At 37.4% G+C, this 24,738-nt stretch overlaps 1 protein-coding gene and 1 long non-coding RNA gene across 3 annotated transcripts in view; one reads left to right on the top strand and one right to left on the bottom strand.

Annotated features, from left to right (window-relative positions):
• Positions 1 to 24,738, bottom strand: part of GPRIN3 (GPRIN family member 3) — a 492,222-nt gene that overhangs the window by 163,715 nt on the left and 303,769 nt on the right. The window lies entirely within an intron of this gene.
• Positions 1 to 24,738, top strand: part of LOC129491699 (uncharacterized) — an 88,796-nt gene that overhangs the window by 41,543 nt on the left and 22,515 nt on the right. Inside the window, exons 3-4 of one of the 2 annotated variants that reach the window (XR_008660595.2) lie at positions 1,602 to 1,653; positions 4,520 to 4,640. This is a non-coding gene — a long non-coding RNA (uncharacterized lncRNA). Of the gene's footprint in view, positions 1 to 1,601; positions 1,654 to 4,519; positions 4,641 to 24,738 lie in introns of those variants that run through there. The other variant, XR_010113835.1, reaches the window with a different exon arrangement.

Raw genomic sequence — 24,738 nt, 5'->3', positions numbered from 1 at the left:
AGCTTGTCAGCAGACTGAGGGTTAGGGGAAAAGGAATGCAGGAGGTCTGAAGATATAATAGTAGTGAGTGAAACAGTCATTTAGAAGAGTTGCATGAGAAACGTGGTTTTGGGCAGTGTCACATGCCCCTTTGGGTTTTGTGACCATGCACTCAAAGTCAGTAAGAGTGTGTTTTTTTCCAGGAGAAACTGCTTGGTTTCAAGCTCAGACTGGGTGTGTTAGCTAAATTTAATTAGGACTGAGATTCGACCAAGTGAGTATGATACAGAAATTAGTGAGAGGAATAGCTAAGGTTTTGGCAATAAATTATTTGAATGACGGACCATGAAATTTAAACTCTAGCTAAGGAAAAAAGTGAGTATGTGAGGAGGATAATAAATAGTGGAAAAGCTGTAGAGGCTATGAATTAGAGACTTTAAGTGAGGTTGAAAAATAGTTGAGATGGGTTGCTAAGTATGAAGACTGAAAAAATAGAAGTGGTTGGGCATTTTTCCCTCCCTTTGGTGCATAATATTGAAACAAAACATCTGGTAATATAGTGAGATCCTTTTGACATCAAATACAGAAAAATAAGACACCCCGAGATAAGCTAACTGGCTAGATAAGACTTAACTGTATTTGACTAAAATTTTTAAAGATACAGTAAGAAGAGATAATTTAGGAAGTCAGTGCATTTTGGATTGTTAGAGCTTTAAGAAACATTTTTTTGTTTTACATTTTTGATCAGCAACCAAAACTTCTCATTAGTCATTCAATTATACCTGAAATTTGGCCTTCCCCTAACTCTTAGATATTATTTTGCCTTCCTCTCTATGTTCAGAATAGGAGTAGAGAAACTTTTCAGTGGAAAAATTCACACTGAGTTTTGGCTTTGTTCCATATTTATGTTGTCATATTAATTTTAAGGTTTTAAGATTAAATTAAACATGAAGCCAAAAAAAAAAGAGAAGTTTATATCATGGTAATTGCCAGAGTCAAATGCTCCAATTCAGTATCATGCAGTGATTTTCCTTCCCAGATCTATCTTGATTGAGATTCCTTTGTCAGAGAAGACACATTTTTATACAGACTAAAATGAAACAAAATGCTTTTTTAGTGCAAGGGTTAACATTACCCTCAGAGAGAACAGCCACAGCAACCAGGAGACCCTCTGTTCTCAATGTATAAATAGCTTTACTCTCTGATTTCCTCCGTGACTATTTGTAGAACACGAGGGATCTAGAATATGGCCAATCTGGCATCCAATGCCATATAGACCAGACAAACCTAAATCATTAAAAGCCATCTCTAATCCTAACCTAAAAGTACTCTGAAACCATAGAATTATATTAGTAAGTTTAATTTAAAACTGCGCATTTAACATTTACTTATAAAATGCTATATAAAATTGACATATTCTCTTTCTACTCCAACTTTAACTCAAAATATATACACTCACACACAGACACACACATACACACATACACACAAGACATGCACATACATATTGAGTGCAAATTTCTGTCTTAGGGAGTGTCTGAAACCTTAATTAGGATCACTGAAGATAGGGGCATTATCGTTACGTATAACACTCAGGCTTTCTTATGCCGATTTCCTTAAAGGCCTGTGGTGATGGGACTTTTCCTCTGCTGGATGGAAGACATCTGTTCCCCCGTAAGGCTTATCTTACTTATCATTTATTTGATATCCACTCCCCCTGTGGCACATTCCTGAACCATGATCTATTGAATTATTTTTCTCGGTAGTTAAAGCACACCTTATGTTATAGCATTTTAAAAGGATATTGCTAATATCTAAAATAGACTGATTTGTGTTCACTACTTTTCATTCCATGCCTCACAGTGAGGTAGGTGCCAACAGGAAGAGAAACAATGGCAAAGAACTAGCCCCAGGAATGAGATAAAGAAGGAAAGTGTCTAGCCAAAGTAGAAATGGGATAATTGTCCCTTAATATGTCATTCTTGTTCTATCCATTATCCTGGTGAGTGGGAGGAGAGTGACCTGTGTGATGGGAGTTGGTGGTAGCAGTTGAGGGCTAGGTCTGCTGTCAACCAGGGACCCCTCCTGGAGCACTGCCCATGGCCTGAAAGGGTATTGGTGCAAAAGAGGGGAGTTAGGTTGGTGAGGGCTGATGGCATTTAACTCAAGATGTGCAAATGAAAGGCACTGAGAGCAACATAAATTATCCCTTAGACATGAAAAAGCCCCACCCTAGATGTTATTAGCTCCATTTCACAAAAGATAAGGTGGTGGCATTAATCCAATAAAATATAAGCCTGTTTGGTTTCAAAGCCAGGTTCATGCTCCTCTATGACACTGCAGAAAGCACAAAGTCCTAGATTGAAGTCAAGACTGGGGCATATCTTCAGCTAATGGAATCCAGGAGCATGGAGTTAAGTGCAAGTCAATTGTGCACATATTAAATATATATTTATATATATAAATATATATATATATTTATATATATAAATATATATATATATATATATATATATATATATATATATGTTTTTGAGACAAGGTCTCACTCTGTCACCCAGGCTGGAGTGCAGTGATTCGATCATGGCTTCCTGCATCCTTGACCTCTCTATGCTCAAGCCATCCTCTCACCCCAGTTACCTGAGTAGCTCGGACTACACGCATGCACCACCACACCCGGCAAATTTTTGTATTCTTTGTAGAGATGGGGTCTCACTGTACATGTTTTTAATTGCAATTTATAGGTCTGAGTTTTATTTGCTTAATGTAGTACACCCTCTCTGGGTTTTGACTTTTAAGGATTGTGCAACATTAACATGTGGAAAACTTCCAAATGACTTATATTTGACTTTGGAATGCCCAGAGTTTGATATTTTGGATATTAACAATACTTTTAGCAAAACAAAAATACCAAAGTGAGGACTGTATTTCTCTTCCACTCTGATAAAGAGGTCACTTAGAATAAAAGAGAAAGTGCTAAAGTGTATATCTACACTGCCCAATTTGATAGTCATTGGCCTTATGTGTCTATTGAGCACTGAAAGTGTGCCTAGTTCAAATTGAAATGTGCTATAAGTGTAAAATACACACCAGATTTGGAAGACATAGCTTGCAAAAAGTATAAACTGATTAAAAATATTATTGATTACATATGGAAATACAATAATGTGGATGTATTCATCAAAATAAAGTGTATCATTAAAATTAATATTACATGTGGCTATTAGAAAATTTTAAATGACATACATGGTTTGCATCTGTGGCTGGCATCATATTTCTATTGGACAGTGCTGGTCTATATTATCCCAAACTCTACTCCTCTGTGTGCATATTCCATGATGTATTCTAGTTTCCATGCATTTTCCAGTTCAGGGAATGCTCAGTTATGTATTATACACACAATACACGCCATACTTTTCTCTCTAAAATATATTCCAGTTTGCCGTGTATTTCCTAGCTCTGGAAATGTCAAATTACATATTACCTCTTTATCTCTACGGTCCAAGATACATCAACATCTGATACTTTCCCTGGCAAATGTGAAAGTGGCTTCTAAACTCTGAAGAATTTTGCTAAGACTATAGGTAAACAAAATAATGCAACCAAGGCATGCTGCTACATGTAGTTAGTTAATATTTTAACTAGGTGGAAATTTAAGCTGGTTTTTATTTATTCCTCCCTTCACTTATTTATTCCATAGATGCGCCTATTCATTTATTCCATAGACATTAATCAGGGCTGTCTGTAAAAGGTGCTTTCTATGTTAGCTCCAGACCACAGAGACTGAAGACGTCCAACAAATGCAAGGCACACTGTCCAGTTGTTGAAAATGTCTTGATATAAATTACTTATGATTGCAATCACTCTCAGCACATGGCTTTGGGCATTCATTTGTGTATTCATTAAAATATAAGAACTACCTGATTTTTTTATATATCTGTATACAGCCCAGGAGACATCTCACATCTTAAAGAAGGAAATAGGCCCTGGATTTTATTTTTCCATAAAAGGAAATGTTCCCTAGGCTTTAGAGCAACAGAAAAACTGCCTGCAATATTTTTGGCTCTGTTAAGGGTTATATAATATTTTAAAAGGATTGCTGCTGTCCATTTTAATATATTGTGTTGGAGACCTTTGTACCTTTGAGGTTTGTCATCGTAAAAAATACATCTAATAAATAAGCTGAGGCAGTCATAAATAAAGATGATCTCTCATACTTCACCTGGTTTCTTTACTAAATTGGATTTCTACCTATTTTCTCATATCTGCATTTTCTCTCTGTTAAATATAAATATTTTTTGAGTGTTATTTTGAAAAGATGTATTAAAAACCACCAAGTATGATGAAGTGAGTGGATATAAAAAGTCCACATACCTAAATGTACTATTGAGAGACAGTAAATTATTTTCTTTCAAAGGTCTGTTGTCAGAAAAATTTTAGGCTACAGTCCAAAGTAATCAAAGCCCAAATCATAGTTAACACTAGACATTAAAACAAGTTACTATTGCCTAAAAATATATAATGCTTTCTTTGTATATAGGAATAGATCCATTACAGGAGGACTTGCAATCTCCTTATGGGCAACAACTGTAAATACGCACACCCCAGCCTCAGTGGATGTCAAAGAAACTGCTTCAAGGCTAGAACTACCCAGATAAGACACTCAGTTTTAGTGGCAAAAACATATAATCAGTATGAATTATTCCTTAACATTTGGGCATGTAAACATCAGATTGTATTTTTTCTAAATAAAATTAAATATGATACAGGCCTCATTCTCCTGCCCTTTGGAATTTCTCAGGCAAAGTTGTTTTTTATTTTTATTTTTTGAGTAGTGAGGTCCTCTGTCATGTTCTTAAAAAAACCTTAGGGCCTCTTGAATTCATTAGGGTATAAGCTAGACTAAAGTGATAGACATCCATAAATTCAGAGGCTTGTACAAGTTAGAAACGTTTCTTTCTCACATTAACTGCTAAGTAAGTAACCAAGGGTGACTAGGTCATGAGGGCAGAACCCTCATGAATGGATTTAGTGCCCTTCTGAAAGAGCCCTGAGGAGGCTGTTTGCCCATTCTGCTATGCGAGAACATTGCAAGAGGTTGCCATCTATGAGAAACAGGCCCTCATCAGACACTGAATCTGCTGGCACCTTAATCTTGAACTTCTCAGCATGAGCAATGAATTCTGTTGTTTATATCTTATCTAGTTGAAGGTATTTTGTCATTGCAGTCTGAATGGACTAAGACATGGTCCGTCTGAAGCAGGCTACTCGACCTCTTGGTATTCATTTAATGGGCACTGATCTGTGTAGCCAGCTTTGTCAACTCCTGGAAACAATATGGCAATAGGGTTCTAGGCTCTGCCATTTGGAAACCTTCTGCCCTCATGTCTCTCAGTTTGCTGAAAACAATTATTTCCTGGGTTTGTGCCACTTTCTTATTCTTAAATCCTTCAAATTCCAGTCTTTGTACCCACTAATTCTGAGACAATTTGATTCTATTCTTCATAGGCCCCTGAACTCTCCAAGGATATAAGTAAAAATTTTTTTTGAGAATAATAAAACAAAATGAATTTTAACTCTCCCTAGGATTAATAAAATTATAGTTATTAACCTGGATGTCACAAACTGGCAGCTGTGGACAGACTAAGCCCATTAATGTCTTTCTTTTGTTTATTCTACGTTTTATTGTTGTTATTAAACTGAATTGCTTTATCAACATTTTTTAGAAGTCCATATTTGTGGCTTCTCATGGAAATCTGGAAGATATGGAATGTGGAAACTGTGGGCTTGTATTCCCCTAGGCGTGGAGCTGAATAGCAGCTGTCTTATTGTGAAAGACCATGCCACATCACCATTCACGAACACCTGACTTGCATCACTCAGTTATATTACCTGCCTAGCCCAAGGAGGCATTTTCTTTGAGATGCCGCTTAAAGCAAAGAGAGCTGGCTCTTGTGCAAGGGAGAGGGAAAAACGATTAATTTTTATCTTCTCTTGAGTGTCTACAAAGCAAAAATTGGGGCAAAAATTATTAGGTACCCCACAAGCCCCCCTGAAAAACTGAATTTAACAACATTTTGCTATTAATAATATTATGCGAGTATATAAGAAATGTTAGTATATGAAAAACAAAAGAACAGCACAGTGATCCAACTATGGTGACAGCCTACATCTTCCAGTAAAATAAACCACTACTACAAAGACTGAAACAAACAGATTATAAAAGATACCAATTTATTTTCACTTGGCTGAAAAATCAAAGACCTTCAGGTAGAAATTCTAGGAGAATGCTAATTTTAATAATAAGAAAACATAGGAAGAAGTTATTTTCACTTTTTCCCTAATCATAATTCTAAAGGAAAGTCTGCAATGGTTTACTACTTGTTTCTCTTATATTGAATCTCAGTGAGCTCTTCTAAATTGTGTATTGGTTCATATCCTATCTATTACTTCAATTCTCTGTGATTTTCTTATTATATAAGACAATGATAAATACATATTGAATAATCAGTCCTTTACAGTATTCATTCAAAAAAGTTATTTTAACATATATGCCAGGCACTTTGCTTGGTTCTGGAAATTCAAGGATGAATAAGACAAACCGTTCTGAGGTTGCATATATGGATAAGCCAGTAACACCCACAAAACATCTTGTAAATTACCATACCATGGGATATTTAATTCTATATGTTCTGTCAACTGGGTATTAATAACCTAATTAATAACTTTTTCATCAATGATGCCAAAAATAAAGAACAAACAATTTAAAATGAATTTAAGCTGGTTCTGTAGAATTAGCCTTCTAGCAATGGTAAGCTTTGAGATAGAAAATGCCCTCATAATACAACAAATCATGGGAAAATTGGGTCAGAGCATTCACACATTGCAGAGGAGAATTTAAGGTGAAGCTTAGGCTTTTGAGTGCTGGGAGTGTTCAGAGTTATAGAATGTTCTAGATGAGAAAGTGGAGTCAGGATGCCAATAGGAAGAATTTCTACGTAATCATTTTTGATAAATTGCCTTAAATATTTTAGAATATAAGGATCTGAGTCTTCAAGCTTCCATAATTATTGTTCTTTGTTTTCTCATTCTAAATGAATATTAAATTTTACCTTAATTTTGCATTTATAATTGTGTATCCTTCTTCTTAAAGACCCTTTTCCTCCCCTTATGATATTGACTTCAGGTCCCACAAAACCTGGATCTGCCTGTTGTGTGGACATCATAGTGAGAGTAGAATTGATAGAAATAACTTGAGTATGAGGCATTTTTGAACACTTTAATGAATGACCAGAAGAGATACTGTTTTAAAATTGCAAACAGAATGGCAGCATACATGTTTATCTAGGATCTCTTTTCTTTTCCAGTTCTCTGCTTAAGTGACTTAGGCTGCTTTAGTGGCAGACCTGAAGTTGTGTATAAATTCCTTAGTATCCTGAAAAAGAAGGAATTCATGTGGGGCCAAGTTGTTCATAACATAAGGGAGATGATGAAGGCCCATGAGCTCTGTTGGAGGCTTTCCTTTCCAGCAGACTCTGAGGCAAAGACCACTATCCTTCTAGAGAAAGTTCCTAGCCAACCAGGCACTTAATTCACTTATGTGCTTAGAACAGAATTATCACTCAGATGTCATCATCCCTGTGGAAAAGCTAATGATCCCAGAGATGCTGGCAGCCTCAGAGGGTATTGCATTGTTGGGTTAAATTGAGCCCATTTCCTGGGATTAGATGAAGACCTCTCCCACCCTCACCTCACAATCAGGGTAACCTTTACACCTTGAGACCCCAGTTTGTCTACTTGTCTTTCTACTGGAAAAGCAACTTTCATTTTTACTTCATTACTACAAACTCCTTTCTGGATTTGCACATCTGAATAGAGCTGAGGTAACCATGTGCCCTGACACCAGGAGGCAAAATAGTGACACGATTTTTTTAAGGGGCTCAGTAACTTGATGGAGGAAGACCAAGCACAATATGAGATTGGATGGCTGCTACTAAAACAGAATTAATTATGGTAACAGAAGTGCATTATGCTAAAATAATGAAGATGTTAAAGGAGATAAGATTACTGAAAGAACAAAAATAACTTTCTGGAATAAAAAAAAAATTGAATGCCTTCACTTGGTTTCCAGAAAACCATATTCACTTTGCAATGGACCAAACGTTAGTGCCACACCAAAGCTCATTCACTGAAATCCTCCTAACCTTCAAGTCATGGTATTAGGAAGTGCGAATTTTGGGAGGTTATTAGGTCATGAGCGTGGATCCCTGAGGAATGGGATTTGTATCCTTATAAAGGGGACTCCAGAGAGGGCCCTCACCCTTTTTCCACTATGTGAGGATACAATAGGAAAACAGCTGTCTGTAGCTAGGAAGAGGATCCTCACCAGAATGCCTCCACCATGCTAGCACCTTGATCTAGGGCTTCCAGCCTCTAGAACAGCAAGAAGTGTATTTCCATTGTTTACAAGCAACCCAATCTACGGTATTTTTGTTGCAGCAGCTCAAACGGACTAAGACATTTTTGTTTATCCCTCTGTCTTTTCTCAGTCTCTTCTGATGGATTCCTCTCTTCTTCCAGAGCTCAAACCTTTGTCATCGTCATTATCGAAACTAACCTCCATATGCCAGTCTTTATGCCAGCTACTCCCAAATTGATATCCCAACTGAAACCTCTCTCCTAAATTCCAGACTTATGCATCTGAGGCAGGCAGAAGAGTGTCCCCCAACTCCCCAAGTGATGCCCCTACCCTAATCTGTGGAACTTGTGAATATGTTACCTGATATGGCAAAAGGGGCTTTGTAGATGTGATTAAGGTTGAGGGCCTTGAAATGGTCAGATTATCCTGCATTTTATAGGTAAACCCAATCTAATCACATGAGTCCTGAGGCATGGAAGTGGAAGAGAGAGGAAGGGGGTCAGAGAGAGCATAGGAAAGAACGCAGAAGAGATGTGAAGCATGGAAAGGATTCCCTCTTTTATTGCTGGCTGGAAGTTGGTGAAGGAGGGTAACAAACCAGGAATGTGGTTGACCTCTTGAAGTTGGGAGTGGCCCTTTGCAGGCAGCCTGCAAGCAGACAGGAGTCTCAGTCCTACATGTGCAAAAACTGAATTCTGCCAACAACTTGATTAGCAGGAAATTGATTCTCTCCTAAGGCCTCCAGAAAGCAATGCAGCCCTACCCACAGCTGGAGATTGGCCTGGTAAGATCCATGTTGGACTTCTAACCTACAGAACTATAAGATAATAAATTTGTGTGGTTTTAAACCATTAAGTTTGTGGTAATTTATTACAGCAGCAATAGAGAACCTAATACAATACCCAACTGCCAACTTGACATCTCCATTTAGATATTCATTAGACATTTTAAACTCAGCACATCTAAAATTGAAGTCTTGGCTGGGCGTGGTGGCTCACACCTGTTATCCCAGCAATTTGGGAGGCCAAGGTGGGAGGACCACTTGAGCCCAGAATTCAAAGTCAGACTGGGCAACATAGTGAGACCCCATCTCAAAAACAAAAAATGGTTAACATAGTAAAATTGAAGTCTTGTTCTTCCCCAAAACACCTGTTCTACCTATGGGCTTGCATATCTCAGTTAATGACAATTTTGTTTTTCTGATTGCTCAGGCCAGAAGCCAGGGAGTCATGCTTGATTCCTCTTTCTCTCACACACTCCAAAGTCAGTCTGCTACGGAATTGTATGTGTTCTGCCTTAGAATATGTCCATGCCTCACCTTTCCCAGTATCACTACTCTGGTGCCAGCTGTCATTATCTTTCACCTAAATTACTGCAAAATCCTCCCTATGGGTCTTCCTCTTTAATACTTGACCCTGAGAGCCTGTTTTCAACAGAGTAGACAGTGAGCCTGTTAAAACATGTCACATTATATGACTCCTATGCTCAAAACCCTGCAATGGCATTTCACTGAGAATAGAAGCCACTAGAGGGGACACAGGGCCCTAAATTATCCACTCCAGCCTCCCCGTGCTATTTCTTTTTTTGTTTTCTGACTTCATCTCCTGTTGATGCTTTCCATTACTCACTCTTCTCCAGCCACATTGGTACCCAAATTAGATGCTTTCCCACCTTATGGTCAAGGTCAGTTCACATGTTCTCTCAATCAAGAAAGCTCTCCTCCAAGGTATCACTGTGGGAACTGCCTGACCTCCTTCACATCGTTACTCAAGTCTCAATCTCCCAGTGAGGCCTACTCTGCCAATTTAATACAACCTTCTGCCTACCTGCATTTTTTTAAGTCTCTCTTTCCTTACTTTTATTTTTTTTTTCTTCTCTTCGTTAGCACTTACCACTTACTAATATGTTAAATAATAAACTTAATTTTATGTTTATTGTTGATATCTGTCTTTCCCCACTAAATTATAAGCTTTGCATAGGTAGGAATAGTTATCTGTTTTATTTCTTGATATGTCCTAAGACCCTTGATCAGTGCCAGGAACACTAGAGATGTGCAGTAGCTATTTGTTGAATAAATATGCAATTAAAAAAACAGTAGAGGAAATGAAAACAAAAAGAAAATGGACCTTGCTGAGCTGAATTAATAATCTAGAAGATCGGATTGATGCACACCCTCACAACGTAGAGCAAAGAATACTAAGAAATGGGAATCATAATTTAAAAGATAAGAGATAAGGTAGCTAGATTCAGGAGTTTAATATGCAAATAATAGTAAGTTTAAAAGGAGAAAGAGGAACAGATGGAGGGGAAGCAATAACAGGAAGAAAAAAAAAATCCTGAGCTGAAAAAGTCTTGCATTTTTAGATCAAATTAGCAAGAACCTTTTATCTTTCGAGAGAATTTGACAGACCAAATAGCCAAAGAATAAGTAAATATGTAAAGAATTTGAGTACTAAAATTAAAAGACTAATTATCAATAGCCATGTCTATTTCTATATCCTACAAACAGAGAATACAAGGTCTTTCTTTTCTTTAGGCTTTGAGACACTTACAAACATTACTCACACTTGAGAACTAATAGAAGAGTTGATTAAATTGTTGGTGGATTTGGATGTGGTGGGGACAGACATAGGAGTCTTATTCCACTTGGCTTGGCTCTGGCACTTTTGCTCATTTGTTACGTAAATTTGGTCAAATTACTCAACCTCTCTAAGCCTTGGTTTACTGTAAAAGTGGGAAAAAACCTGTTTGACTGAACTCCTGTATGTGAAAATGAGTAAATGCTTTTACAACATCTAACACAGTGCCTGGCATGCTTTTGGCAGTCGGCGAAGAGTAATTATTGTTATTAGTAACTGGGAGTTGCGATAGTAGGGAACTTAGATAATGTGTTAGGAGACCAAATTTAGATGCTTTCATCCCTGTTATTGAGATAACTTTGAAAACAATTTCTACAGAGTTCTGAATAGAAGGCAGCAAGGAAAGTAGGTAAACAAGACCTACGGCAAAATAATGGAACTCTTAAAATTGGCAAATAACCATCATTGATAAGATATTTTAAAATAAGCACTCTTGTTTAGCATGCATTTCAAAATTATCACTGACAATTTAGAATGTTTTATAATGTATTAATTCCACGTTATGTTCACAGTGGAATTGAAAGATTTGATATTCTTTTCTAATAATTTACTAACGGTCTCTCAGGAAATGATTTGAGTAATGGGAAAATTCAGGTTGAAACTGCATTTAAGGGCATTAAGTATCCTTTAGTCAAAGTAGTTAAAGCTATACTAAATAGTTTCATAATCATTTAATGGCTCTAGTCTGCTTTTTTAAAATGGAAGTGGTTTAGTGTAACTTACTGAAGTGAATTTTTGGTTATTAGCCCAAAGACAAAAGGTAAGATACCTGCACAAGTTAGAAAATTGCAGAGAGACTGTGGCATCACAGACCCATTTTCTTCATTCTCCTAAGTACTGAATCATCCACCCACAGTCTGCTAGTGTTGAGGAATGCAGGAAAAGCAGGGCAGTGTTGGGATTGCATTGCTCATTTTGATAGCCCCAGCACCAAGCACCGAAGGGAGCACATTGTGGGCATTTGTGAAACACTTACTAACGCAAAGAATCATGAAAGAATGAAGAGTAGATGAATCTTAATGGCATAGAGTCTAAGGTCATGTCAGGAAACCCCTTCTCCAACCCTGCTTCCTTTCCTACCAGACAGTGATTGAATTTCCAGACCTTAATGTCAACTGTTTATCAGCTGGGCTTCTGAAACCTGTTTAGTGGCTTCTGTGATGCAGTTTCTTCGTGTTCCAGATTGCTTGAGCTCCATATATAGGAGGTATCATCATCATTTCAGAGACATCAGTATAATAAACCCAATGGGAGAATGATGTGGCAATTTCTAAATTTCCTAGAAGGATCATTCAGGGGGATGGGCTTGCGCAGGCTGCCTTCCATGTCACACTACCACTGGGCACATTCTGTTTTTTGGCAACTGCCCCAACAGGGTAAGTAAACTAAAATTCCCCAAAGAAACCTGACTGATGAAAGCCATTCAGAGTTTCATAGTATTGCTAAGAAATGTTCCTTTTTAATCTTAAGGCGGAAAAAGAAAATATCTGAGTGAATATCCAATTTTACATATTTGTTTATATAAAATAGTATCCAGCAATGTAAGCTGCTTTGTTTAGGTATGTGTAAGAATGGGCTCCTTGAGGAATCATGAAGCAGTTTTGCAAATTTTGGAGACAGTTCCTCCTCTGACCAGCTTGGCTTAATCTGGATCCCACAAGGCAGCAGTCTTTCCTAAGCTTTACCTATTCTGATTTGCCAAATGCTTTTCTTAATCATCTGGTGCTACCAGATGTCAGAATTCCCTGCTGCTATCTCAAGTATTGGTAGTCTCTCACTTGTGGTAAATATAGCTTGTGTTGATTCAGTTGGCTTGTGTTCTGAACAGCTGGATGAGTATCAGGGGGCTTGGGAAAGAGGCTGAACTCGTCCTGAAGAGTCCTGAGAGACTTGGTCACAGCTGGAAGATTGAGTGCCTGAAAGAGCCCAAATAACCACAAAGCTCGTATCTTACACACAATTTCCTTATAAAATGGAATCCTTCTGCCCCCATTTCTAGGTATGCTTTATCTGTGCTTGCAACGTTATACGGAAGGCTGACACTTACCCTCTGTGTCCCTTCATTATAAATTACCACTATGGAAATATTCATCACAACCCTTTTTCTTCTTAACAAGATTTGCCTGGGTCATCTGCTCCTCTGGTGATCTCAATGTGTGGTTCTTGGATGACCTGCATTAGTATCGCTTGAGTTGCCTGTGACAAATGTAGATTCCAGGGCTTTTCTCAGATTATTAGAATCAGAATCCAAAATTTTAAAGTAGCTCTCATTAACTGAGCACTAACTTGTGCCAGGCTATGTTCTGTGTACTGTTATACGTAATATGCTATTATATAATGTATAACACACGACTATATTGTTATATCTGGTGTCTTCTGAGTTACTGAGAAACCAAAGACACAGCTCCCCAAAGTGAGAGATGCCTGTCGCCCATCCTACAAAGCTAGGCTGTCCAATTGGACATGTGTTTAGAATCCAAGTTCTGAGAACCTACATTTTAAACAAGCTTCCTGGATATTTTTATGTACACTAAATCTGAGAACTACATGTATAAATTCAGCTCCAGGAAGTTAGGATTCAGGTCTATTTTGTTCCCTGTGGTATATTCAGCACATAACAAAATATCTGGCAGGCAATAGTGTTTTATTTTATTTTTAAAATAAAACGTACAACTAATTCTCAAATATTCCTTCCTTTTTATTTTGAGGATCCTTCTAGATGGTGGAAAGACAAATATACTACACTCTGTAAAGTAAAAGACAGATAATCTTGTTTTTAGATGTATTTTCAACTTTTGCAAAATGGCTCCTGTGAGTAGATTATCTTGCTTGCCAAGAGCCTATTTTTACAAGTGTTTTTCAATTTACATCACTGGGTAACTCTACAAGCATCATAGCTTTGCTGAAATAATGTTAGAAATGAAGCGAACAATAGGGTTGGGTGTCTTCTGAGTTACTGAGAAACCAAAGACAGAGGTCCCCAAAGTGAGAGATGTCTGCCCCCCATCCTGCAAAGCTAGGCTGTCCAATGGGGCATGTGTCTAATACACTATTCTCCTGGAAGAATTAGCAGAGCAAGTTGAGACTTTCAATTTGCACCTATAGAATTCAATAGCTCATGAAGGACTGTGTTTTCTAGAAAAAAAATGGGATGAGGAATAGGGTAGAGGAATTTACTCTCAAGAAGAAATGCTTTTGACATGTTTTTCTAACCTCCATCAGCTGACCTTTTCCAAGAAAAGAAATACATTTAATTTGATTTCCAGATTTGTGATCTACACAACTTATTTATAGTTACTTTGTCCTGTAGGCCTAAAGAATTTAGACTGTAATAGAAGTGGCAACATTAAAATCCCAAAGTCAAGCCTTAATAAGCATAGAAGCTTGTGGGCATTCCTGGCTAGAGATTAATTTGGCACTATTTCAAACTAATATTCTTGAAATTTTTAAAGTATCTGTCATTAATTGAGCACTACTTGTGCCAGGCTATGTTCTGTGTACTATTATATGTAATATACTATTATATGTAACATACTACTATATTGTAACATTCTATTATTTGTACTATTATATGTACTGTTCTATATATGTACCTTCTCAATATTTCTATACAGAATGTACTGTTATTTTCAGATAAGGAAATAAAAACAAGGAGAAGTTAAATTGTCCAGCACCCTCCTCCTCCTATGTGGTCATGTGACCCCAGGGATTCCAACACAGGCACTCTTAGTTCTGCTACTCTAGTGAAAGGCAGGGAATGAGTCTCCTGGGAGGTAGTTCTAATGCCTATGCTCCTGGGAACCTAACTGAAGCCCTGCCACTGCTCATTTGTCTCCCCTTTCTAAAATCATCTATTACTCCAGCCTGCTTTTTTTTTTCTTGGTGGGTGAACAGGGTTTCTCTACCAATTTCCCCCAGGGGCTTGTTACATATTCCTTTTATTATACTTACTATTCTCTGAGGTGACTTCTGGTAAGTTCAACTTTCTTCATTCCCTAATATTGCCAGTGATGCTTTCACAAACCATATAGTATAGTATTCTGTGCTGGGTTAAAAAGCTGCCCACAAAAAAAAAAAAAAAAAAAAAAATCATTTAAACCTAACTGCCGTTAAAGTCAAGGCAAGCTTGAGACATTTTGATGCGAGACCCTATTCCTAATGGTCACAAGGAATACTGAATGAACGCTGGTGAATGAGAGGATGGGAGAATTGTTTTGCGTTGATATGGATGCAGACCGGTAATGTGGTTGGTTTGTGTTTTTTTCCTAATTAGCCTACTTAGTGAGGGATTCATAATAGACAGTCCTGAACAGTTGATATCCTTAGAAGATACACCAAAGAAGATATAGCCCTGCAGGGAAGGCTTCCACTGTCCTTTCTGCATGCAAATACAAGATTCTGAGGCCTAACGATTACAAAATGGGCAATTGACAAACAGACTTTATCCTTGTAGTATAATAGACTTGAAGAAACCTCAATTGACTCCAATTTTAAAGATGATTTTCAGTGCTGATATACATGTTTCTAGCATTTCCCACCCTCTCCGAGATATGTCTGAAAAATAGGAAGGAAGGAAGTTTGGTTTTCTGTGAAAACACAGTTCCACATAAACTACTGAACTTTTTTGAAGTGCCAAATGCACACTTAGCCTGAATCTAGTAATTTGATTCTCCTGACCAAATCTACTTGCCATAAATATTCTCATAACAATAGCCAGCCAAATGTGTTTGAAAAGTAGCAGTTATCTCTGGTTTGAGTGCTGTGTCTTTAGGTTCTTGGGAACTGTAGGTAACATCCAATAGTAACGTACTTGTAACTGTGTCCAGCGTCATTACTGAAATTTAAATTTACTTTATACTAAGAATTGATTTTTAAATATCCCTCATCATAAGGACTGGTTGTAGACACACTAGAGAATCATAATGTTGACTGCTTTAACCAATGCTGAGCACCCACTGTATACTAAGCTTTGTAAAATTTTTGGTGCTACCGTACTAACTTGAGTTAAATATGTCTAGTCTCAGTTCCTAAGGAGTTCATGGAAACGGATGTATAAATGAAATGGTTTCAGGAAAGATCAAGGAAAGCTTCACAGAGAAAGTGGCACTTCCACAGGGTTTCAAAAAGTAAGTTTGCATTCTCCAGGTAGACTTAAGGAAGAAAGAGGAGGAATAAAAACACTTGAGCGCCGATCACAGTAATGTGAGTGGAGGAGGCCTATGAGGCTAAGGTCAATGGGATTTGTGATAGACGCTGGGAGGAAAATCTAGAAAGGGAATTTGAAAGGTCTTGAATGCCATACGAATGAGTTCAGATTTTGCCTGTAGGCAATGGAGAAACACTGAAGGGCTTTAATCAGTGTAGTGACATACTTACATTAAGGTTTTAGAAAGATTACTCTAGTGGCAGTAGAAGCAGGAATTGTGGTGGTCATGCTGAAGACTGAGTGAGTGCTTCAAGGATTATAATTATACTTATAAATGATATAATTATAATAAAATGGTTTACATGAGAGATAATATTAAACAGAAGAAAATTTTAGTAATAAAGATGGAAAGGACAAAAGACATTTGAGACATTTGACTCCTGTTTCTTAAATTAGTGGATGTTCAAGTTTTTTTCAAGCATTTTAATCTTCTAACCCTCTAAGAAAACTTACCTGAAATATATATTAAATGAATAAGTTGTATTTTGTTAATAAATGTAATATGGAAATTCAAACATGTATTTACTTATAATAAACTCGATTACTAAAATCAATGTAGCTGATTTACTACAGACAAATTTGCTAATAAATTCTATGATTACAGATGAGAATTACTGAACTTTATCAATATTAACATATAATTTATTGAATATATTTTAACTTGCATATACTAGATTCTCAAAAATAAGTAGTTATAAAGGGGTAAATGATCATTGCTTTAAAAATATTAGGTAACTTTGAAACATTAGATACCTCCAATTACATTGATTTGGAAGCTTGAAGGACCAGTATTTGAAATGCTTGTGTCAAAAACGTATCATTAATAATATTGAAAAATGCTTGAACTCTCTATAATAAATGTGAAAGTCTAAAATGGAGTGCTTAAAATATAAAAGTATTAATTTATCTATGATATATTCTTGCTATGTGATATATTATGCATTCACTTGTTATCACACAACTGATTTTTGGCTAGGAGTAGTACATTCCCTGAAGGAGTGCTCCTAAGTCTTGCCAGAATTTGTTTGAGAGTAGCACACATAAGCTTTAGTAATAATCTTTCTTGCACATTTCTGTGTGAACAGACATGGGCAGGTCTGATTTCTAAGAACAGCTAATGTAGAATGATTCCCGTCCTAATCAATGGTCATTTGTCTGGGGTGAGTTCTAGAATTGGTATTTTTAAAGAGTGCCCTAAGTGAGTCTTTCATGAGGCCAGTATTGGAAAGCCCGGTTCTTTCTGGCCAGCCTTATTTTGTGTGTCAGAGAAACATATGCAGTGGGAAAGAAAAATAAAGACTAATTCTACATGTTGCTTAAGTGCTAATAAAAACAATACAAAAAAAGGGACAGCATATAAAATACTATGCTGGCTTGATACATGAGTAATTAAACCTGATGTTGGTATTATTCTGATACAGTTACAGTGATTATAATTTTGGAGAAGGAGGGAGAGGCTTTCAGTGGATTCCTGAAAGTGATGACAGTTGAGCTGGGAGTAGGTTTCTTTCAGTGGAGAGGAAATAGTATGAATAAAAGTATGACATTTTGAGATGTAGGTAGTCATCCTCTGGTTTTGATACTGGGCAAAGATGCTTAGGCACTTCAGAGGTTTTCTGGCCCATCTTTCTAATCCTGAGCATAACTTCCCAAAATGGATCTATGGTGTCTCTCATGGCACCCCGTGTATGCTGGGAGGCCTAGGTTTTCTCAGTAACTTCCTTATAATTATAAAGAGCATTAACTCTTTAAGATAATAATGCATGAGTAGATATAATTTCATAAATGGAATTGGTAGAGCTTGAAAAGTTAATGCACTTTCCCAAGTTAGCATCTTAGTTACTTTTCAAAAGCAGGACAAAAACCATTGCTTGTCAGAGTAAAATATAAAGCAAAGAACTCTTTTTCCCTATGAGGTCTAATAGAGCAAATCACCTACAAGGAAGACATTATTTTTTGCCTGAAAGATAGGAGCATGTGGTGAGTCATGAATCAATAAAAACATTACCATAAGCTATTTAGTGATTCATCCATTTCTTATTTCTAAAATAGGCTTCAAACAGAAGAACATTTTACTTATATCCTCAGATTGTGCTCTGAGATGCACTTATAAAATTCTAGGGTCAAACTCTACATTTGACTGCTAGAATAAAATTCCCATTGATGCAAAACTTCAGGAAATTTGTGGTTTGCAGAAGAAAAGTAATAATACCCATTTCTCTGCTTTCCTTTGAGAAAGTTTTTAGATTTTCTTTTCTCTGTAATTAAATGAAATTGGATCTTACTTTTCATACTTTACTATTTTTGAAAAGCAGATTGCTAAATGTGGCAAACTGTATTTTCCAAAAATGGCCAAAGCAATATTCCCAGGACAAAGTGTTCTAGAACTTTACCATTCCTCTGTCAAGAAGAAGAGTCTATTTCCTTTCCCATTGACACTAGGAAGGCCTTGTGACCACGTAGATTAAAAGAATGTGTATGAGTGACACAGTGTGTCTGTTTCTCTACTCTTCTCTCTTGACCTTGGGTGGACCTTTTTGACCACCCCTGTGAATAAAATGCAGTGAAAGTAATGCTTCTGAGGTTCAGGCAGAAAAAGTCATAGAGCGTCTGCCTGGTTCTCTCATTCTTGGGAACCTTGTCCTTAGAATTCAGCCACCATGTTGTGAGGAAGCAGAGGCCACATGGAGGGCCCACATGTGTATGTTCTGGTTGACAAGCCAGCTATTGTCCTGGCTAACAGCTAATACTGACTGTCAAACATGGAAGTGAGCAAATCATCTGATGTTTCCAGATCCTTGCATTTGAGCCATTCTAGCTGAGGCCAAGATATCACTACCTAATCCTGCTTAAACTGCAGATTTGGGAATAAAATAAGTCTTTACTTTAAGCCACTAAGCTTTGGGGTGGTTTTCTACACAGCAATAGATAATTGGAACACTAAACAATAGCAAGGAATAAGCAGAATTTTTTTTTCATTTCAAGATGTTTCTCAAGATTTAAACAATGCGACTTTAAATAAATTAAAAGATGTATTAATCAGTAAGTCAATTGTAAAGTAGCAGAAAGAAGATTCAACAACTACTCTGGAACAGAAGCAGAGGAATCCATTTCAGAATTAGTTCCTATTTTCAACCTCCCATCCCTCTCCATCACCTAAGTCGATACAGAACTATATGCCTGACATTTAATAGTCAATTGATTTAGGGAAAAATAGGGCTCAGAATTTAGTTAAGGATAGCCAAACTTGTACCTGACTGATTTTCCCCGGGCATTCTGTTTATTGATATGTAATAAATACAAGTCACAAGAAATGGTGCAAGTTCTCTTCATAGGATCCTCTTTTCATTGTGAACAGATATGCTGCAGAAACCCAATGGACAACTTTTTCAGCTCATTTCTCCCCAGTGTAGAGCAGGCCTTCTTAATCTGTTCAGCCTGCTAATAACAAAATACCATATGCTGGGTAACTTATAAACAACAGAAATTTATTTCTCATACTTCTGGAGGCTGTGAAATCCAAAATCAAGATGCCAGCAGATTCAGTGGCTGGCGAGGGCCTGCTCCTTATAGATGGTGCCTTCTAGCTGTGTCCTCACATGGTGGAAGGGTAAAGAAGCTCCCTTGGGCTCTTTTATAAGGGCACTAATCTCGTTCATAAGGGCTCCATCTCATGACCTCATCACCACCCAAAGATCCTACCTCTTAATACTATTGCACTGGGGATGAAGTTTTAACAGGAATTTTGTGAGACCACAAACATTCAGACCATAGCACTCACCCATACCCCAGCCTTTTTGCCATCTCTTCTTGCAGCTAATCTTAAGTTACCACTCTCAGTTCTTTTTTTAGGGTTGCTAGTGCTGATGAGGGATGTCTTAGCTACAGTGACACTAAATCACTCTGCACTAATTTCAGATGAATATTCATTGTTACTCAGCAAGCCTTTTAAAAATTCAGTCCCTGATGACTTCTTCTTGAATTGCTAATAATTTAGAAGTTAGTTGTTCCAGACTTTTCAAAATCCCCTGATCATACTGTTAACTTCTAAGAGATGATCTAAATCCTTTTACAGGAAGTTAGAGGCTTTTAGGATTCACTTTCCTTCTACTGTGACTCAGTAGCTCTACATAACAATAGCTTTGCCCCTACACCCTTAACTACAGCTTAGAACATCTGTCTCCACTGATGTTTATTTTCTTCCAATGCAGAAAGGTAGAAAGAATATCACCTTTGACCTCCTTCTGTTTCGCCATCCAAATCTTAATGTCTGTATCCCTCTGCCTGAACAGGGTCTCCTTGGGGCAGGGCACTGTTACTCAGCACTGGTCTTGCTGTGTCAAAAACACGTGCACACACACACACACACACACAGACACACACACACACACGCACACTGAAAGAGACTCCGAGAGAAAGGGAAAAAAAAGGAAATCTTCTCCAAAGACTTTGTGGATAATAATGTGGATTTTAGATTTTGTGGAAGGTGTCACAGAGATACAGAAATATGTATACTTCACACTTAACCCAGAACATTTTTCTAGAGATCATCTTTAAACATATTTCTCTTTTCTCCAGGTGGCCACTGTTACCCCTTCACCATTTCTTTTTGTCTCTCTATCACTGTTCCCTTTAGCCCCCTACTTTTTCCCCCTTTTGGCTGCTCTAGCTCTTTTGTGGCACTCCCAGAAATTCTTTCCAGCATTTTCATTGTAGAAAATAATTTAATCTCTCTTTGTTCTCCTATTTGTATTTCCATCCGCTATCCAGCTTAACACAACAAAATCTTTTCGTTGAAATCCAGCATTCCTGAAAGATGAAAGGAGGAAGGGTGGACACATGTTATTCAGTATGTTCCAATTTCATGCATCGTTTCAGTCTTATATTGTCCCCTCAAGGTGCCCCTTTGTCTTTCTCTTCCCTTTCACTTTTAGATCCAGCTTTCCTGCAGAAAGTCTGATTTCTCTGCTCCTACATATTATAAACCTGCAGGGTCAGGCCTGTGATCGTCCAGAGTTGCCTATTACTGGCTGGACACATTTGTCTAATTCAGAAATAAAACAGAAGAGTCCTGTTGTGGCTGTAAGTCGCCTGCTTCCCAACCATGTATTTATTATAATAAAGTTGATATTTTAATATCTATCTTTCTGATCTTGGTGGAATTTGAATCCAGGAGTGGAAAAGAAGGGTTATATTTTGTGGGCTTTCTAAATTTGAAAGTTAAAAATTACACAAGGCACTAAAGTTTTCATTTCAAAGCAAGTAAACACTATGTAAAAAAGAAAGTATGCTATTATACCTAGATGTTTATTTCTTTCCTGTCTTGATCCTATTGGATGTCTAAATTTTTATATCTCACTTTCATGATGTAGCTGACTAAGCCATTTGTAACTTCAATAAAGTGTTCTATTTTTACAAAAGGATGTTTTCCTAACATGTGCTCTATCCATGCCCAGTGAGTACTTGGTAGCCACCCAAATGCAAGCCAATTTTCATAGTGGTAATTAGTGACAACACTGCTATTCCTATCACATTCAACTCTATGTCTCAATTAATATTCCCAACATATGGTGGCCTAATGAATCACTTGTATCTAGAGTGGTGCGTCTGTCCAAACCAGTGGTTCAAGAGGGCATACTTGATTCACTTTGGGAGCTTTTATAAACTATGCAAGAACATTCTTCCCTTCCCTTGCACAATATTCTAGCCACCTTATGGTCAGAGTAATCACCAATTAGGTTAGAAAACAGACTGTAGATTCTTCATTTGGCTTATTTATATTTCCTATACTTGGACATGTCTTCTGATTTCTAAGACTTGGGTAACTTATTATTTTATTCTAATTTCTTTCCTATTTTTAAAATATGCATTAAATTGGTCTTTTGTGGATTGATAGGACATACCACCTAAGAGTGTGGACTTTTAGAGTAGTAGTGAAAGGTAGATTAAAGTATCTGCCCTGCTTCTGTGTGAATTTTGTTAAGCCCTGGTTTCTTTATGTATAAAATGAAGAGAGTAGGAATATCTTTCTCATAGGAATACTTTTAAGATTAAAAAACAAAAAGAGATGATGCATATAAAATGCTAGGCAAAATATGCAACTCAAATATATGGGCAGTGGCAAGCATTCAATAAGATCTTAGGTATTATTGTTGTTATTATCATTAGCTTGTGTTAATTCAAGAAGAGAGTTTGTTTTTCACTCTTTTTCTAATCACCTTTTATTATATCTTACATTCTATGTTGCTGCCCAACCCTGAAGGGACTATAAATAATTCTCCGTCTCCCAGCCTGGGTGACAGAGTGAGACTCTGTCTCTAAAATTAATAATAATAATAATAATTCTCCATTTCTTTCAAGGGAAAGATTCACAACACCATCAGCCTCAATTGGAATTAGTTAACAACCATGCCAGCTGCATGATAATGGACAATTTATCTCACATGATTCTTTCAATAAATATTTTTGAGTCCTGGTCATTGAGACCCGGTCATTGAACTAGGTCCTATAAGATCCCTTTCCTGAAATGGTATCATTTGTTTAAGAATATTTTACTATATAAGTCTGGCCTTCTCTAATTATTTCATATTAGTATGTGTGTCTGTATAAGAAACAGTGAGGGGCCGGGCATGGTGGCTCATGCCTGTAATCCCAGCACTTTGGGAGACTGAGGTGGGAGGATTGCTTGAGTCCAGGGGTTTGAGATCAGGCTGGGCAACATAGTGAGACCTGATCTCTACAAAAAAAATTAAAAAATTAGCTGGGCGTAATGATGCATGCCCGTGGTCCCAGTTACTGGGAAGGCTTAGGTGGGAGGATGGCTTGAGCCGTAATTGTACCACTACACTCCAGCCTGAGCCACAGAGTGAGACTCTGTCTTAAAAAAAGAAAAAATGAAACAAAAAATTAATGAACTGATCTCATTCGATCTCTGATAAGTCATCGGATGGAAGATTTCAGTGACAATTTACCTATTCAATAATGAATATTTACGGCCGGGCGCGGTGGCTCACGCTTGTAATCCCAGCACTTTGGGAGGCCGAGGCGGGCGGATCATGAGGTCAGGAGATCGAGACCACGGTGAAACCCCGTCTCTACTAAAAATACAAAAAAAATTAGCCGGGCGTGGTGGCGGGCGCCTGTAGTCCCAGCTACTCGGAGAGGCTGAGGCAGGAGAATGGCATGAACCCGGGAGGCAGAGCTTGCAGTGAGCCGAGATTGCGCCACTGCACTCCAGCCTGGGCGACAGAGCAAGGCTCCGTCTCAAAAAAAAAAAAAAAAAAAATGAATATTTCCATACAAATGTTACTCTTATCCATCTTCCATGCCTTACTAAGAATTAGAGTTACCAGCTAAAATGCAGGATACCTAGTTAAATTTTAATTTCAGATAAAAATATAAATAATTTCTTAACATAGCTATGTCCCAAATATTGCAAGGGACATACTTCTGCAACATCACTTGTTGTTTATTTGAAATTCAAATTTAGTTGCATGTGCTGTGTTTTTATTTGCTAAATCTGAATTTCTGTTAATGCAAGCAGAAAGGAGACTTAAAAACTAAAATAATGGTAATGCATTTAGTCTGATTGCCGGATTTAGAGATTGCAAGGCCATGCTATTCTTTTTCGTTAGTTTGTATATTATTTTTTTTAAAAACTTGATCAACCAGTTATTTGCCATGGTTGAAGAAAAGGCTGCCTGGGCTCATTCACTTTGTGGTTAGAGGATACATACCTTAAATCTACAAATACAGGACAAGAATGTTGTTAGCTGTCATGCTAGTCAGGCTTAAATGATGTAGTATCAAAGGCCCAATTCAAGCCCTGCTGTCTTTCCAGGGGCCCTAAACCCTGCCCTGCTTTCTCTTAGCTTCCTGAATCCTGTCTGTGTACAGTTCCTCCATTGATTTCTCAGGCTTCATCTGGAGTTCCACATGGGTAGTGCTGACAGGATCAGATTAACACGTCATACACAGAAATAGCTCCCTACATAGATTGGTGAGTAAAGGCTATAAGATCAGCACTTAACCATGATTTTCACCCATAATTTAGCTGTCAATTTCATTTCTGTGAGCTCAGACTTAATGACCATGTAACACAAACCTCAATTTTAGAATAAATTAATTTTTTTCTGTGCCTGTTTCCATAAATGACAAAACAGAACTCCCTTTCTCCATTCCATGGTACATGATTTTGACTTTCATTCTGTGACTATCCAGTCACCTTTACTGCCATGAAGGTATCTTTGCTTGGCTTTTGGTTCTGCCATGTAAACTAGCAGAAGGGCCAAGGTAAGTCATGGCAACTATGTACTGAGCTGGATAAAATGAAAGAAAATGAATCATCTGCCGTACTGTCAATTGGGAGAACTGATGAAGCAGAAAATAATGATGAACCAGGTGTGCCCTTCTCCAGACAATTAAGTGCATGTTTTCTCTTAAAATCAGCTATCTGGAGAAAAGGCATAAACTGTTGCCAATTAAAGCAAGTCTTC

Source organism: Symphalangus syndactylus, chromosome 10, assembly GCF_028878055.3.
Source record: "Symphalangus syndactylus isolate Jambi chromosome 10, NHGRI_mSymSyn1-v2.1_pri, whole genome shotgun sequence".
Lineage (NCBI taxonomy): Eukaryota > Metazoa > Chordata > Mammalia > Primates > Hylobatidae > Symphalangus > Symphalangus syndactylus.
Note: the sequence above shows the minus strand (reverse complement) of the source record. Positions and strands in the feature narration are given on the sequence as shown.